The 15,244-nt window shown below is 38.6% G+C and overlaps 9 non-coding genes across 9 annotated transcripts; 1 reads left to right on the top strand and 8 right to left on the bottom strand.

Annotated features, from left to right (window-relative positions):
* Positions 1-6,056: 6,056 nt before the first annotated feature.
* trnal-caa (transfer RNA leucine (anticodon CAA)) lies at positions 6,057-6,166 on the bottom strand. The gene is made up of 2 exons: positions 6,130-6,166; positions 6,057-6,102 (listed from the first exon to the last, which is right to left on the bottom strand). It is a non-coding gene; the product is annotated as a tRNA-Leu (tRNA).
* A 344-nt stretch (positions 6,167-6,510) lies between these two features.
* On the bottom strand, positions 6,511-6,583 carry trnak-cuu (transfer RNA lysine (anticodon CUU)). Its single transcript has one exon. It is a non-coding gene; the product is annotated as a tRNA-Lys (tRNA).
* A 668-nt stretch (positions 6,584-7,251) lies between these two features.
* trnaf-gaa (transfer RNA phenylalanine (anticodon GAA)) lies at positions 7,252-7,324 on the bottom strand. Its single transcript has one exon. It is a non-coding gene; the product is annotated as a tRNA-Phe (tRNA).
* A 903-nt stretch (positions 7,325-8,227) lies between these two features.
* Positions 8,228-8,299, bottom strand: trnaw-cca (transfer RNA tryptophan (anticodon CCA)). The gene has a single exon. It is a non-coding gene; the product is annotated as a tRNA-Trp (tRNA).
* Positions 8,300-9,888: 1,589 nt separating this feature from the next.
* On the bottom strand, positions 9,889-9,970 carry trnal-cag (transfer RNA leucine (anticodon CAG)). Its single transcript has one exon. It is a non-coding gene; the product is annotated as a tRNA-Leu (tRNA).
* Positions 9,971-10,648: 678 nt separating this feature from the next.
* On the bottom strand, positions 10,649-10,863 carry LOC131703366 (small nucleolar RNA U3). The gene has a single exon (XR_009309832.1). It is a non-coding gene; the product is annotated as a small nucleolar RNA U3 (small nucleolar RNA).
* Positions 10,864-13,003: 2,140 nt separating this feature from the next.
* On the top strand, positions 13,004-13,085 carry trnas-aga (transfer RNA serine (anticodon AGA)). The gene has a single exon. It is a non-coding gene; the product is annotated as a tRNA-Ser (tRNA).
* A 543-nt stretch (positions 13,086-13,628) lies between these two features.
* On the bottom strand, positions 13,629-13,710 carry trnal-cag (transfer RNA leucine (anticodon CAG)). The gene has a single exon. It is a non-coding gene; the product is annotated as a tRNA-Leu (tRNA).
* Positions 13,711-14,390: 680 nt separating this feature from the next.
* LOC131703315 (small nucleolar RNA U3) lies at positions 14,391-14,603 on the bottom strand. The gene has a single exon (XR_009309779.1). It is a non-coding gene; the product is annotated as a small nucleolar RNA U3 (small nucleolar RNA).
* Positions 14,604-15,244: the final 641 nt, after the last annotated feature.

Below are 15,244 nucleotides of genomic sequence, written 5' to 3'. Positions count from 1 at the left end.
CCTCAAGTAACTGTAGGTTTTTTTAAATACTTTTTTATTTTATAACTGTAGCTTTATTATCATAATGAAAACACATTACACATGACCACAGTTCTATAACAAAATGACAAAAACAAAGACGTTCCCATACCAGGAGTCGAACCCGGGCCGCCTGGGTGAAAACGAGGAATCCTAACCGCTAGACCATATGGGAAGGTGATTATCAAACTAATTTACATGCACCAGTAGCTACACTCTAAAACCATGTGTAAGTTTGGAACATTCATAAACACTTATCTGTAACACTTTTTAAACGCGTCAAGGCGTTTACTTTATAAACATGTTTAGAATATAAACGCGTTAAGGTGTTTAAGTAATAAACACGTGAACATGTTTATTCGCTCTAACACTTTTTAAACACCTGAACACGTTTACAAATCTACAGATTTTTAAGATCTAAACACGTAGATGCTTTCTTATTTTTTCAATACAAAAAGACACAAATTAAACAACTTACTTTTATTTATTGCATATTTCAAAGTTAAGCCAAAAACTTTTTTAAACAAAAAATCTATTGCAATAGTAACAAGTATTTGAATTGTAATAAATATTTACAATTTGAAGAATAAAATCTGTTACACCTATATACATATATATGATTCTATTTAAAACATCTAAAAAATCAAATAGAATACTGTATATGTCAACTCCCTGAAATTATTTAAATACACAATAAAAACGTACTACCTTACTAGATCAAATTCAGATTTAACAAATAATTATTTAATTTATTTACAGATATTTACAATTATGTAAGAATGTTACTGTTGTAATACATTAATTTAATCGTTGAACCCTTTTGCAAAAAATCTGTATTGATGGGATTTGCATCCAGTAAATGGGTCTCCCAATATATATTGCTGCAGGAATCCAAGCACCTGCGAATAAACTTTGGGGTACTGCAGGTGGAAGGCATAGTACATTCCCAGGAGAACAAGCACAGCATCTAATACAGTTTTTGCTTGGCAAAATATCGCAACAGTATCCCTACTATTACAGCTTCCTGGAGGGTGTTCTTTGCAACACAAAGAACAAGAATGGGTGGTTCTTGGGTGGTTTTCAGGTACTTGTCAAGTTCACTTGTAGATATATCCTGAAAAATATAACATAATGAAATGATGACAAAATAATATAAATATATAAAATATAACATTTTTTATTGTACTTTGCTAGATACATTTAATTTAATTTTAAATTTACTGTGTCAATATTTAGCATTATATAAGTCAATATAATTATGCTTGAATGACAGTAAGAGGACATCTTGTTTGAAGCCGAGTCAATGGGTGCCCCCCCACTCCCAAACATTTTGATTAATGTTATTTAGTATAATTACCTCATATACAGTGATGACCGAAACTGACTTTTTCCCCTTTCCTTTATCAAATGTAGTTTTTTCTTCCGTGAGCTGAATTACAGGTATCATTCTGAGATCTCCCTGAAAAGAAAAATGGGGCGGGGGTAATGACCTTTGTATAAGTAATTGCTTTGTACAGTGGCGGGGTGTGAAGGGGGAAGAGGGAGGAGGGTTGTTGTTCTTTTTGTTTGTTACCTTCGTGCATTTCCAGCTGGCAAAGCCACAAGTCATTCACAAGAATACAATGTGTTTTGTGATCGTTTATCTCCTCACCTCTTTCTTGGATCCAGTCAGTAACTCAGAGACCGTCCTAACCTGTTCAGCCCTTTTGCACAATGTTTCAAATCATGTACTTCCAAGGACCATTGCAAATTCACCCATTACCTAATAGAAAAACACATGCACAAGTATGAAGTTGAAAAAAAAATAAAAATAAAAAATACCTCCAATGCAGGAATGTTGAACTAGAATTTATAAACCCAGGACCTATGCTGTCAGATAACAGTTTTAGAAAATGGTTGACATTACATTAAAAATAAATATTTACTTAAAATGAATAAAAAATAAAGTAAAATAAATGTCACAAAATGAGTTTCTGTATATCATCATCATAATAACTGTACTTGGATTGGATTAAAGCAAATCGCAACCTTTAATCCAACATTCACAACCACAATTTTAATTTTATTTTAGTGATCAGTAATATTGACTGTTTATTGAGACTGTAGAAGGAAAATAATAATGCAGTTAACTGTAAGCAGGTGAATTGTAGTATGCCCTCTATAACTTTACAATAACATGAGTAAATAAACAAATACTTACAAATTTTCCCCATTCAAAACTTCAACAACTGGTTTAATTCTTCCAGCTGGAAGAGTGGTCAGCCACAATCGACGATTACCAAAGGTTTCTTTAAGAAGAATGTCTATGTGATTGTCATTAGGCTTTAGTGAAATTATTTTCTTAATTCTTCAACATGGCGGTCGTATTCTTCATCGGGCTATTCTTCAGGCCTCTGTATGGTAGGTACCTGGGCTTTCTTTGCCATAATTGGTGCCGAACTGGAGTCAATGGGCAGGCTTTTCCTTTTTAAAGACCACCTCATGTGCCTCATCTTCTGACTGAGGCACTTAGAAAATAAGGACTACAAAAGAACAAGAGGTGAAAACAATAATTGTGAATAAATACATCAAGTTTCAGAAAGAAATGGCAAGCTTCAATTCCCAATGTATTGTTTTGCATACTTGAATTCCATCTTACACACGGTTCATTCCCTTCATGCTTAATGCATGGGTATTTGCTGTACAGCTTTTTTCAAATGGCCTTGTATTCAGAATTGTCACTTAGGCTGGGATAATTAGACAGGTCATAATTAGATACTTCAACAACCATTTCATGCCATATCCCTCTTGAATTGCCAGCCAGAAGACTTCTATGCACCAGGTCAGAAAATGGAGGCAGAGGGGTTCTATCATCCACTGTTGAACATCCTGTAGTGTATAATAACAAATAATAATACAAAACAAAAATAAGTCTGAGGCTGATATTCATTGATAACGAGTGCAATCTTAATAATGTGCAACAAAATTAAACTGATGAGCAACAAGAAAAAAATAAACATAAACAGGTACTGACTCCGATTTGCAAAAGATTCCATGTATGCTGCGGAGTCAAGGGATAGGATTTCATTTATTTTTTTCGGAATCAGACTTCTGCTCAATTGATGTTACGTTCACTTGTTCTTCTGTGGGTATCTGTGGGATCCAGCTCTCTCCTTCCATCAGTATTATTAAAGTTTCTGATTGCATCTCCAATAAGATTTCGTCATCCTCAATCTCAGTTCCGTCAGTTTCCAGGACCAGTATATGCCCCTTTTTTGGAAGGCCAAGTTTTTGTGAACCTAAAAAGGTTATCAATAATTGATCATTTAGATTTATACATAACAAAATAAGAAATGGCAAGAACAACAGACAGCCATTCAACCTATTTGACTTTTTCATTCTATTTTGAATCTTTTCAGCAGTTGTTAGATCCGTGCTCCATTTTATGCCATCAGCCAATTCAACTACAGAATAATGAATCATCCCAACACTGCCTTAAAATTTCTATAAGAGACTGTAAAATATAAGTGGAATGTAGTTAATTAAACCACCCGTCCACCCATTGCAACCATACAGAAAGATTATAAAAGATTATTTGGAATTATAGAAAGTTATATCAGTAACATTTTATCTACTCACCTTTTTCAAGAACTTCTTTGAAGGATGTTCCGCTGACCATTTTTGTTTGTTTAGGCTGCCGATCCCACACTTTGAAGACACCCACGGTGGACTTTGAGGTATAAAAAGAGTGAGGAACTAAGAGACTGGGAGCATGGAACTAGGAGATACCGGAATAGGAAAGAGGGAGAAGCCGAGGGAAGTAAACGAAAATAAAGAGGACGAGATTAGACAGCGAGTGGTTGTTTTTTTTTTTTTTGTGCACGGACAGTGTCAATTTCGTTTTGTTATTTTTTTTCGTGGACTCACTCTGGGAGGACTGCGGAACTTGGTGATTGAAGACATTTGAAAAGAGGTACGGACAAGAACCTTTGCGTTCGTGGTTTATGTCAGGATATCAGGATCGCTCCTGAGGGCTTCAGCTGAAGCGCAGCACCCTATGGAGAGGGCTGCCCAAACAGGCGTCTGGACAGGAGCCCTAGGAGGAGGTCTGGACCAGAGAGTGGATGACGTATGGTTAAGTGAACAAATACACATTAAAATGCATCTAATGCTCAAAAATAAAACAATAATTCGAATAAACAAACTGTGCAAAAAAGGAAAACCAATCCAATTAAAATTCAAAAATCATAAGTGATAATACCGAATAAAATAATAATCAACACATTTGTCACCCGTGACATTACCACCACTGCGATCTTGAAAATGTTTGTATGCCACAGAATTTAAGATCTGAAACGGAATGTTTGGCATCTACAAAATGTCTAGCGAGTGGTGGATGAATATATTTTCTAGTAGTTTTACCATCATATTGCAAATGGCTAGGACAAGAAATCACATTAATGACATGAGCTGAAGCACAATCACTTGTAAGATACTGTACTCTTTTTTTTCGTTGTATGGCTTGTACATTTTCTTAGTTTTAAATGTATTATCACAGGCGGTACACTTACGATTTGGAAAAAATCCAGTAGATTTGTCCAGTAAACCTAGATCTCTCGAACATCTATACGAGTCAGCCCTTAATAAAGACCGAACGTGTTCATTTCGGCGTTTATGACATTGTCTATACACAACAGCTCTTATGTAATCCTATTGGTATCGAATCGATCGCAATTAATGTGTTCCATGTTTCCAGTCAGTTTGATAGTTTTAATACTGTATTACATTCTGAATATGAATAGAGCTGAATTATTAATTGTTGATAATACTTAGAATACCAGATACATATTTAGCATTAAAAAGCAATACATGTGATTTATTTAAACAGTCGTTCATTATTTTGTGTATCAGCGGCCACACAAAGCTGAGCGCAGTGCGGTATACTGTAATGATGCTCCAGTCAGTCTGTCCGGACTGCACCTGAACCAGCTTAAAAACACGAAGCCCCTAATAAGCTAATTTGTAAAAGTTAGTAAAGAGTTGCGCTAATATAACGAAGCTAAATTTGAACTCCTAGCTGGTACAACGAGAGAGGACGAGAGGGCAGGGCAGAGAAGGAGGGGGAGACGCTGCTAGGCAACCGGCTCGTGAACATTCCGCTCAGCTGAGGAGAGACCGTTAGGATTTAAAAATGCGAACGTTCCAAGCGGCGTTAGGAGCTTCGTTAAATTAACACACCGTTGCTGGCATTTGAATATAACCATATTTTAAATACTCAAATAGGACTGTATTAAAAAATATATGTTTTTCAAAGTAATATGTTATTTGGAATATTAAAACAATCAAATTAAATAACACATGTTTGGACACCAAAATATTGTTCAAAATATTGTTCCAGCAGTGTGGAGTAGTGGTTATGGCTCTGGACTCTTGACCGTCGGATTGTGGGTTCAATCCCCAGAGGGGGACACTGCTGTTGTACCCTTGAGCAAGGTACTTTACCTAGATTGCTCCAGTAAAAACCCAACTGTATAAATGGGTAATTGTATGTAAAAATAATAATGTGATATATGTATAATGTGAAATAATGTATAAGGTGATATCTTGTAACATTTGTAAGTCGCCCTGGATAAGGGTGTCTGCTAAGAAATAAATAATAATAATAATAATAATAACAACGTGTTAGAAAATGTAAACAGCAGTTGGAGAATGCCGAAGTCGATCATCCTAGCATGTTAAACGAGGGCATTTCTCCTGTAAGCTGCGTCTAGTAATAGATGGTTTATACTGTTCTCAATGGTTCGCATCCCAGCCTGAGACCACGATCCAGTGGTCGACGGAGATGTTTTTCAAAATAATATGTTATTTGGAATTTTAAAACAATCAAGTTAAATAACATGTTTGGACACAAAATATTTTTCAGTGACGTTAACAAGTAGTCTGTTTACAACAAAAATGCAATCTGTGTTAGGAACACTATTTTAGTCCGATTTAAAATGGAAATTAAAATGGTATTGAGTGCTGAAATTTATTATTTTTAAAAATAAGTTAAAGTCAGCTGTCAGAAGTGGGATTTGAACCCACGCCTCCATTCAGTGACCAGATCACACAATTCTTTAGAAAGACAGAGTCCTTGAGTCTGGCGCCTAGACCACACGGCCATTCTGACAAGCTGCGTTTGTTAATGTAGAAAACCGAATTATTTATTTCAGCACACACTAGGGGGTCGTATCAAGGCCCGATTGGGTTTATTACGCACATACCAACTGATGCTCCATGAATGATGTTAAGACAATTCTAAAAAAAAGAAACGGATTGAAGTCAACCCAAAAAAGTAAGATTATTTATTTCAATATCGTTATAGCTATAAACGATGCATGCTTTTTACAATAGCAATTGCTATTTGACAATAACCAATAAGTAATTTTGTTGCAATACTGTATACAATGTGAACAGAATCAGACTTTGCTCCGTTGTCTCGAAGAAACATCTTCAATTTGTATTTAAAAAGGATGCCCAACGTGGGGCTCGAACCCACGACCCTGAGATAAAGAGTCTCATGCTCTACCGACTGAGCTAGCCGGGCTGTCTTTTCGAAGTTTCTTTCACTGTAACCAACTGAGCTAGCCGGGCTGTCTTTTCGAGGTTTCTTTCACTGTAACCAACTGAGCTATTAATTTGTCATCTTATTTGAGAAAATAGTGAATGACAGAACCAAAGATTCCAAATATAATCCACTGAACTGTAGCTTTCTTATCATAATGAAAACAGATTACACATGACCACAGTTCTGTATCAAAATTAAGTCGTAAGTATATGGTTTCCATTGTAGCTATTTACACACACTGCTCTTTTGTCTCCCAGGGTGTTATCTAACAAAACGACATATGCTGTGCTGCCATAATTGATTACATAGACGTTCCTGCCCCGTGTTGCTTCCTTCTTAGATGTGGTCTCAGGTTATGAACGTGATCTCCCTCGATCACGTTCTGCAGCATCTCGCCTTGCTCATCACTCCCATATGCTTTATCTGCTTAATAGGTTGGTCTCTGTGGCGCAATCGGTTAGCGCGTTCGGCTGTTAACCGAAAGGTTGGTGGTTCAAGCCCAACCAGGGACGATGTTTTTTGCATTTCTTAATCACATTAGAAAATGGCACTCTGATACGCTGTTATTTCATCCAATTACGCTGAAGAATAAATGTGCTCTGTTTTTTTAGTTCAAAATAATACAAAACCAAAATCGTCGTGTTGTTTGCCGAAACCCGGGATCGAACCAGGGCCCTTTAGATCTTCAGTCTAACGCTCTCCCAACTGAGCTATTTCGGCGTGACAAGACTGAGGTTTCGAGATCGCATTCTTTTTGGCAATCCAGTAAACCTGTAATGAAAAACGTTCAACAGCTCGGCAACACCATAATAGAATCCGATGCCTTTACACATGCTTTTCGAAACTGTTAAGTTTTCTCCCAAATGCGGTTCTCAACAAATGTTTTTTTTTTTTGTATTCCTTCCAGAGTAAGTCCAAAAGGCAAACACTGGAACTGGTTGCCTGAAAGTGCCGCGCTTGAACTGCCTCAAGAAACGCTTAGCTCTAAAACGTGTACATAGAAAGTCTATTAACATCTTTAACACAATCATCTGTATTCCAATAGCGGTTAATCCACAGGGTGATCAATAAAGTGACTGCTGGCTTTGTTTAAATATTAACGAGATGTTTTCAGGATTCACGCGTATTCTGAACAAGCACAATAGAATATGGTAGTGAAAGGACAAGCAAATAACAGGTTTATTGGCTCTGGTCTTGTATCATCACCCTGACTACTGTCCGTAAGAAAGTGGCATTAATAAAAACGTCATTATGCAAAGTTCCCAATGCGCAAATGCGCAGCATATTTAAACTTCTTCACAATCTTAAACCTTCCCAAATGAATTTAAAATACTTACTGAAAGGTTACACACATTTTAACTATCTCATGCAAGGAAGTGTTAATATGACTTTATTACCCAACTGTGTCAATGAAGACTGGTCAACAGTAATTTCGGATTCACTTTAGTTTATTGTGCTGTATCAAATGAAACATAAAAATAATCGCAATATAATAAATATCTGTTTGATCGCTATACAACCAATATGTTGTATAGGCTAAATTGTATAAATAAATGTCCGGAAACAGTCAAATTCAAACACGTTAAAAAATGAAATAGTGGGGAATAAAAACAAAGGCGGCTTTGACCTCGACGTGATTTGAACACGCAACCTTCTGATCTGGAGTCAGACGCGCTGCCGTTGCGCCACGAAGTCCAGGTGTAATGGCAGCTTGTTATGCAATGCTAGAGTGTACAGCAAGCATGCCAAACACATGGTAATGCCGACGCTGATACTAGGAAAACACGGGGTATCACCAGGGTCATGGGAAACAGCCGACTCAATACTTGTTCGTAGCCAGCAGGGCTATGAAGTTGTCGGAAGTGTGTTTGATTCTCAGCTTTAAAAGTAAAGAAAACATAAAACAATACGATTTGCTTTTAGAAATTTCATTATTTGAAACTTGGGCATAGAGTTGTATTGGCTGGGAATCATATGCCTGTGTTTATTTATTTATTTTCTGCACGTCATTAGTATTGTGTGAATATTTTATTTAGATCGTGTGTGAACATTTTATTTAGATCGTTTTTTTTTCTTTTCATAATTTTCATAATTTTCTGTTTGCTTTGCACTGTGTTTTTGCTGTGTTGATTATTATTTGTCTGTTTTGTTTGGTGCACGGGTGAAACGGAGTTCGTAATTAAAGTATTTTTTGTTTTGTTTATCACAAGCACTGTGCACACGGACCTCAGGTCCCGCCCCAAACAATTGCAGGTACCTGTACACACCTGGACTTAGAAGGGCTTTGAGGTATAAAAAGGGTGAGGAACTAAGAGACTGGGAGCATGAAACTAGGAGATACCGGAATAGGAAAGAGAGAGAAGCTGAGGGAAGTAAACGAAAATAAAGAGGACGAGATTAGACAGCGAGTGGTTGGGGTTTTTTTTGTGCACGGACAGTGTCAGTTTCGTTTTGTTATTTTTTCTCGTAGACTCACTCTGGGAGGACTGCGGAATTTGGTGATTGAAGACATTTGAAAAGAGGTACGGACAAGAACCTTTGCGTTCGTGGTTTATGTCAGGATATCAGGATCTCAAGCCCCTAATAAGCTAATTTGTAAAAGTTTGTAAAAGTTAGTAAAGAGTTGCGCTAATATAACGAAGCTAAATTTGAACTCCTTGCTGGTACAACGAGAGAGGACGAGAGGGCGGGGCAGAGAAGGATGGGGAGACGCTGCTAGGCAACCGAATCCTGCCGACTACGTAAGCTTTATTTTTAATTGATTGTATGTGTTCATTGTTAATACATGTTTAAAGCTCAGGAAGTCTGAAATATTACTGTTTGTACTTCATATCGCTTCGGTTCATTTTGTTAAAGATTGTTCATTTTGGCACCATTACAAATGCTGTGGTTTCTTTAAAAAAGAAAAGCCATGGCCCGTACAGGGATCGAACCCACGACCTTGGCGTTATTAGCACCACGCTCTAACCAACAGAGCTAACCGGCCACACACTCAAAGCTTGTTACTAGAAGCCGAGGAAAATAAGTGCTGCGGACATTATGATTGTTCTACTAAGATGTTCTCATGTTAAACTGAACAATAACACATTCAAAGTATCGGAAAGGCATAATTAGAGGCCTCGTCATAATGAGGCAGTTTAACAGTGTGAAGGATGTGGTGAGGTGCAGGCTTGCGGTGACTTTCTCTCATTTAACGACCTTGTGATTCGAATACTAACAAGAAAAACAAATCAAATTACCAAGCATTCGGTGGACGTTTTAAGAAATAAATGAACAAAAAGATTTGTCAGAAGTGGGATGCGAACCCACGCCTCCAGAGAGACTGCGACCTGAACGCAGCGCCTTAGACCGCTCGGCCATCCTGACTGACACCGTCGACTTTGCCCAACACTGCAGTACACTGCTGAACCTCCAATGTCTGACGCTGCAGTAAATCACCTGGGGTGTGCGTGAACTTATTCCTTTTCTGTTTATATTAAGGAGGGCGACCTGTTTTGTTCCATTCTATATGGGATCACAAGGACACTCCTCTTACAGAAAGAAAATATACGGCAAACAGAGCGATCGCTTCACTCTTAGAAACAAATCAGAACAGTCTGTTAGCAAATTAACTTCATGAAAAACCACACAGGCATTACATAAATGTTACAGATATGTTTCGTAGACAAAAAAAGTTGTAACATAATTGAGTACATTTGTAAACAATCCGCCAGTAACAGACATTGTCTCACATTATCTCTAGTTTCAAACGCATTATCACAGGCGGCACAATTACAACATGGAAAAAATCCAGTATATTTCTCCAGTACACCGAGATCTCTCGAACGTTTCAACGAGTCAGCCCTTAATAAACACTGTCCGTGTTCATTTCTGTGTATATGACATTGTCTATACACAATACCTGTCATATAAGCCTATTGGTATCAAACCGATCACAATTAATGTGATCCGTGTTTTCAGTCAGATTGATAGTTTTAATCAATCGTCGAAAAAGCAGCAGTGCTTTGCAACTGTAGTTCGTCTTGCGTACCTTTAGGCAAGATACCCACTCAGAACGTGTCCACTTCCTCCAGCCCCCTAAGGAACACTGGAGGGGTCATCAATAACAGCGAGCAGTTGGCCAAAAACAACACTCACTGTCTCCTTCACGCTCAAAAGCGAACACTCTCACTCTTCCTCGTGGATAGCGAGTCCAAACACTTTAAAAACGCATTTTGCTGGCAAATCGCTATAGAAATGATCCCTGAAAGTATTGTTTTATGGGCAAGTGGCCGACCGTCTCCCTCCAACTCTGAGTGGCACCGGTAGCTGTGCCGCTGACAAATTAACAGGAGCTTTCATATAATGCAATTGCTGTTGCCCAGTGAGGTGTTAAAACAACATTTCAAACTCATTCCAGACTGCAGGCGGTTAAAAGCTTAATTGGGTTCAAGTTTCTCGTATGATTTAAAATGTAGGAGCCAGTTGCCTCATTTGCATTGTCTGCCTTCCTCCTTTGCACTGTGAAGTCTATCAAATTTGTGCTTAAAATCTGACTACGATTCCCAGTTGAATCGTGTATATTTGGTTTCCATTTTAGCAATAAACATACACACTGTTCTGTCGAGCTCCCAGGGTGTTATCCAATAAAACACCGTAATCGGTTAGCACGTTCGTCTGTTAATCGAAAGGTTGGTGTTTCAAGCCCACGCAGGGATGATGCTTTTTGCATTTCTTAATCGCATTAGAAAATTGCACTATAATACGTTTTTATTTCCTCCAATTACACTGAAGAAAAAATGTGCTGTTTTTTTTTAATTCAAAAAATTAATTTAAAAAAAAACCCTAGTCGTGCTGTTTGCAAAAACCCGTCATCGAAGCAGGGACAGTTACAGTCTAACTCTGAGCAATTTCAGCTTGACGCGATTTTTCTATCGAGACAGCATTCTTTTCGTCAATCGCCTTTTTGTCAAGCCAGTAAACCTGCATGTAATGAGAAACGTTCAACAGTTCGGAAACACCACAATAGAATCCAATGCCTTTGCAAATGTGTTTCCAAACTGTTAGTTTTTCTCCCAAATGCGGTTTCTCAAAACATGGTTTTGCCTACTTTTTGGTATTATTATTACTTTTTCTAGAGTAAGACAAAAGGCAAACATCCAGGAAATAGTTAAACACTGCTACAGCGCTTGAACTGTCTCAACAAACATTTACCTCTAAAACGTGTACATTAAAAATCTATTAACATCTTTAACACAATCATCTGTTTTCCAATAGCGGTTAATCCACATCGTGATCAATAAAGTGAATGCTGCCTTTGTTCACATATTGGCAAGATGTTTTCACGATTCCCGCATATTCTGAACAAGCACACTAGAATATGGTAATTAAATGACAGGAAAATAACTGCTTTATTGGCTCTGGTCTTGTAGCGTCACCTTGATTACTGTCCGTAAGAAAGTGGCATTAATCAAAAACCTAATTATGTAAGATTCCCAATGCGCAAATACGCAGCATATTTAAACTTCTTCACAATCTTAAATCTTCCCACATGAATGTCAAATACATACTGACAAGTACGGCCCTTTCCCAATGTAACACTCTGCTGTGTTTGAACACCAACGATGGCTTGGATATTATGTAGTAAACCACGATACTATTGTTCCCACTTTCTTTAGTACTACCAACTGTGTTTATCGTGTCAGCCCTTGTGGCCTAATGGATAAGGCACTGGCCTTCTATGCCAGGGATTGTGGGTGCGAGTCAAATCTGGGGTGTGATTTTGTTATACTAGGCTGCGTGGTCCAGTGGTTAAAGATAAAGGGCTTGTAACCAGGAGGTCCCCCGATACAAATCCCACCTCAGCCACTGACTCATTGTGTGACGCTGAGCAAGTCACTTAACTTTCTTGTGCTCCGTTTTCGGGTGACATGTAACTGTAAGTGACACTGCAGCTGATGCATAGTTCACACACCCTAGTCTGTAAGTCGCCATGTATAATAAAAACGAACATAATTATGGTATGTTTTATTAGCATGAAATATTTTGTAGATCTTGTTATCTGCTAAGTCCGCTCACGCTAGCCCAGAACGTGCTCGAGTGCTCTGGCAACAGCCATGAAGCAAGTCAATTTTTCAGTTCAAATAAATAACTACTTTGTTTTTGTGGATGGGGGTGTTTTTTGAAAAGATCAGTTAAATAGCTACGTATTTTGAAATAAAGATGTATTCATTATTATGAATGTTAACAAAAATTATATTGTATTTACATTTCCCACGTGTGCTTGCCTTGTACAAATCTGACAGTTTCAACAAAGGCATTTGAGCTCGGTTCATTAGTTAGCCTATACTGCCATCTACAGCATTACTGCGGGTTTCGTTTACTTCTTTTGGATATTTTCACAAATAATCGTGCGAGCATGTAGTCGTGGCCGAGTGGTTAAGGCGATGGACTAGAAATCCATTGGGGTTTCCCCGCGCAGGTTCGAATCCTGCCCACTACGTAAGCTTTGTTTTTAATTGATTGTATGTGTTCATTGTTAATACATGTTTAAAGCTCAGGAAGTCTGAAATATTACTGTTTGTACTTCATATCGCTTCGGTTCATTTTGTTAAAGATTGTTCATTTTGGCACCATTACAAATGCTGTGGTTTCCTTAAAGAAGAAAAGCCTCGGCCCGTACGGGGATCGAACCCGCGACCTTGGCGTTATTAGCACTACGCTCTAAGCAACTGAGCTAACCGGCCACACACTCAAAGCTTGTTACTAGAAGCCGAGGAAAATAAGTCCTGCGGACATTATGATTGTTCTACTAAGATGTTCTCATGTTAAACTGAACAATAACACATTCAAAGTATCGGAAAGGCATAATTAGAGGCCTCGTCATAATGAGGCAGTTTAACAGTGTGAAGGATGTGGTGAGGTGCAGGCTTGCGGTGACTTTCTCTCATTTAACGACCTTGTGATTCGAATACTAACAAGAAAAACAAATCAAATTACCAAGCATTCAGTGGACGTTTTAAGAAATAAATGAACAAAAAAGATTTGTCAGAAGTGGGATTCGAACCCACGTCTCCAGAGAGACTACGACCTGAACGCAGCGCCTTAGACCGCTCGGCCATCCTGACTGACACCAATGACTTTGCCCAACACTGCAGTACACTGCTTAACCTCCAATGTCTGACGCTGCAGTAAATCACCTGGTGTGTGTGTGAACTTATTCTTTTTCTCTTTATATTATGGTGGGCGACCTGTTTCGTCGCATTCTATATGGGATCACAAGGACACTCCTCTTACAGACAGAAAATATACGGCAAACAGAGCGATCGCTTCACGGTTAGAAACAAATCAGAACAGTCTGTTAGCAAATTAACTTCATGAAAAAAAACCACACAGGCATTACATAAATGTTACAGATATGTTTCGTAGACAAAAAAGTTGTAACATAATTGAGTACATTTGTAAACAATCCGCCAGTAACAGACATTATCTCACATTATCTCTAGTTTCAAACGCATTATCACAGGCGGCACAATTACGACATGGAAAAAATCCAGTATATTTCTCCAGTACACCGAGATCTCTCGAACGTTTCAATGAGTCAGCCCTTAATAAACACTGTCCGTGTTCATTTCTGTGTAAATGACATTGTCTATACACAATACCTGCCATGTAAGCCTATTGGTATCAAACCGATCACAATTAATGTTATCCGTGTTTTCAGTCAGATTGATAGTTTTAATAAATCATCGAAAAAGCAGCAGTGCTTTGCAACTGTAGTTCGTCTTGCGTACCTTTAGGTAAGATACCCACTCAGAACGTGTCCGCTTCCTCCAGCACCCTAAGGAACACTGGAGGGGTCATCAATAACAGCGAGCAGTTGGCCAAAAACAACACTCACTGTCTCCTTCACGCTCAAAAGCGAACACTCTCACTCTTCCTCGTGGATAGAGTCCAAACACTTTAAAAACGCATTTTGCTGGCAAATCACTATAGAAATGATCCCGGAAAGTATTGTTTTATGGGCAAGTGGCCGACCGTCTCCCTCCAACTCTGAGTGGCACCGGTAGCTGTGCCGCTGACAAATTAACAGGAACTTTCATATAATGCAATTGCTGTTGCCCAGTGAGGTGTTACAACAACATTTCAAACTCATTCCAAACCGCAGGCGGTTAAAAGCTTAATTGGGTTCAAGTTTCTCGTATGATTTAAAAAGTAGGAGCCAGTTGCCTCATTTGCATTGTCTGCCTTCCTCCGTTGCACTGTGAAGTCTATCAGATTTGTGCTTAAAATCTGAATACGATTCCCATTTGAATCGTGTATATTTGGTTTCCATTTTAGCAATATGCATACACACTGTTCTGTCGAGCTCCCATGGTGTTATCCAATAAAACGATAGGTTGCGGATGCAACCCCGGTTCCCTGAAAGAGAAAATAACCATCAAGGTATGGGACATTGCCGTCAGGCAGTAGGGATTGGCTGAGCTTTATGTCAAAGCTGCCGATTGGCCTCTGCGCAAGCTGCCGTGTAAGCCCGCCCCCCTGGGAGCTTACTATACGCAGCGTGCGGAGAGTCACTTCCTCTTTTGCCCTTCAGGCCGTGAAGGCCTCCAGAGCGACCTCGCGGCTTGATGGTTATTTTCTCTTTCAGGGAACCGGGGT

Source organism: Acipenser ruthenus, chromosome 32 (genome assembly GCF_902713425.1).
Source record: "Acipenser ruthenus chromosome 32, fAciRut3.2 maternal haplotype, whole genome shotgun sequence".
Classification (NCBI taxonomy): Eukaryota; Metazoa; Chordata; class Actinopteri; order Acipenseriformes; family Acipenseridae; genus Acipenser; species Acipenser ruthenus.
Note: the sequence above shows the minus strand (reverse complement) of the source record. Positions and strands in the feature narration are given on the sequence as shown.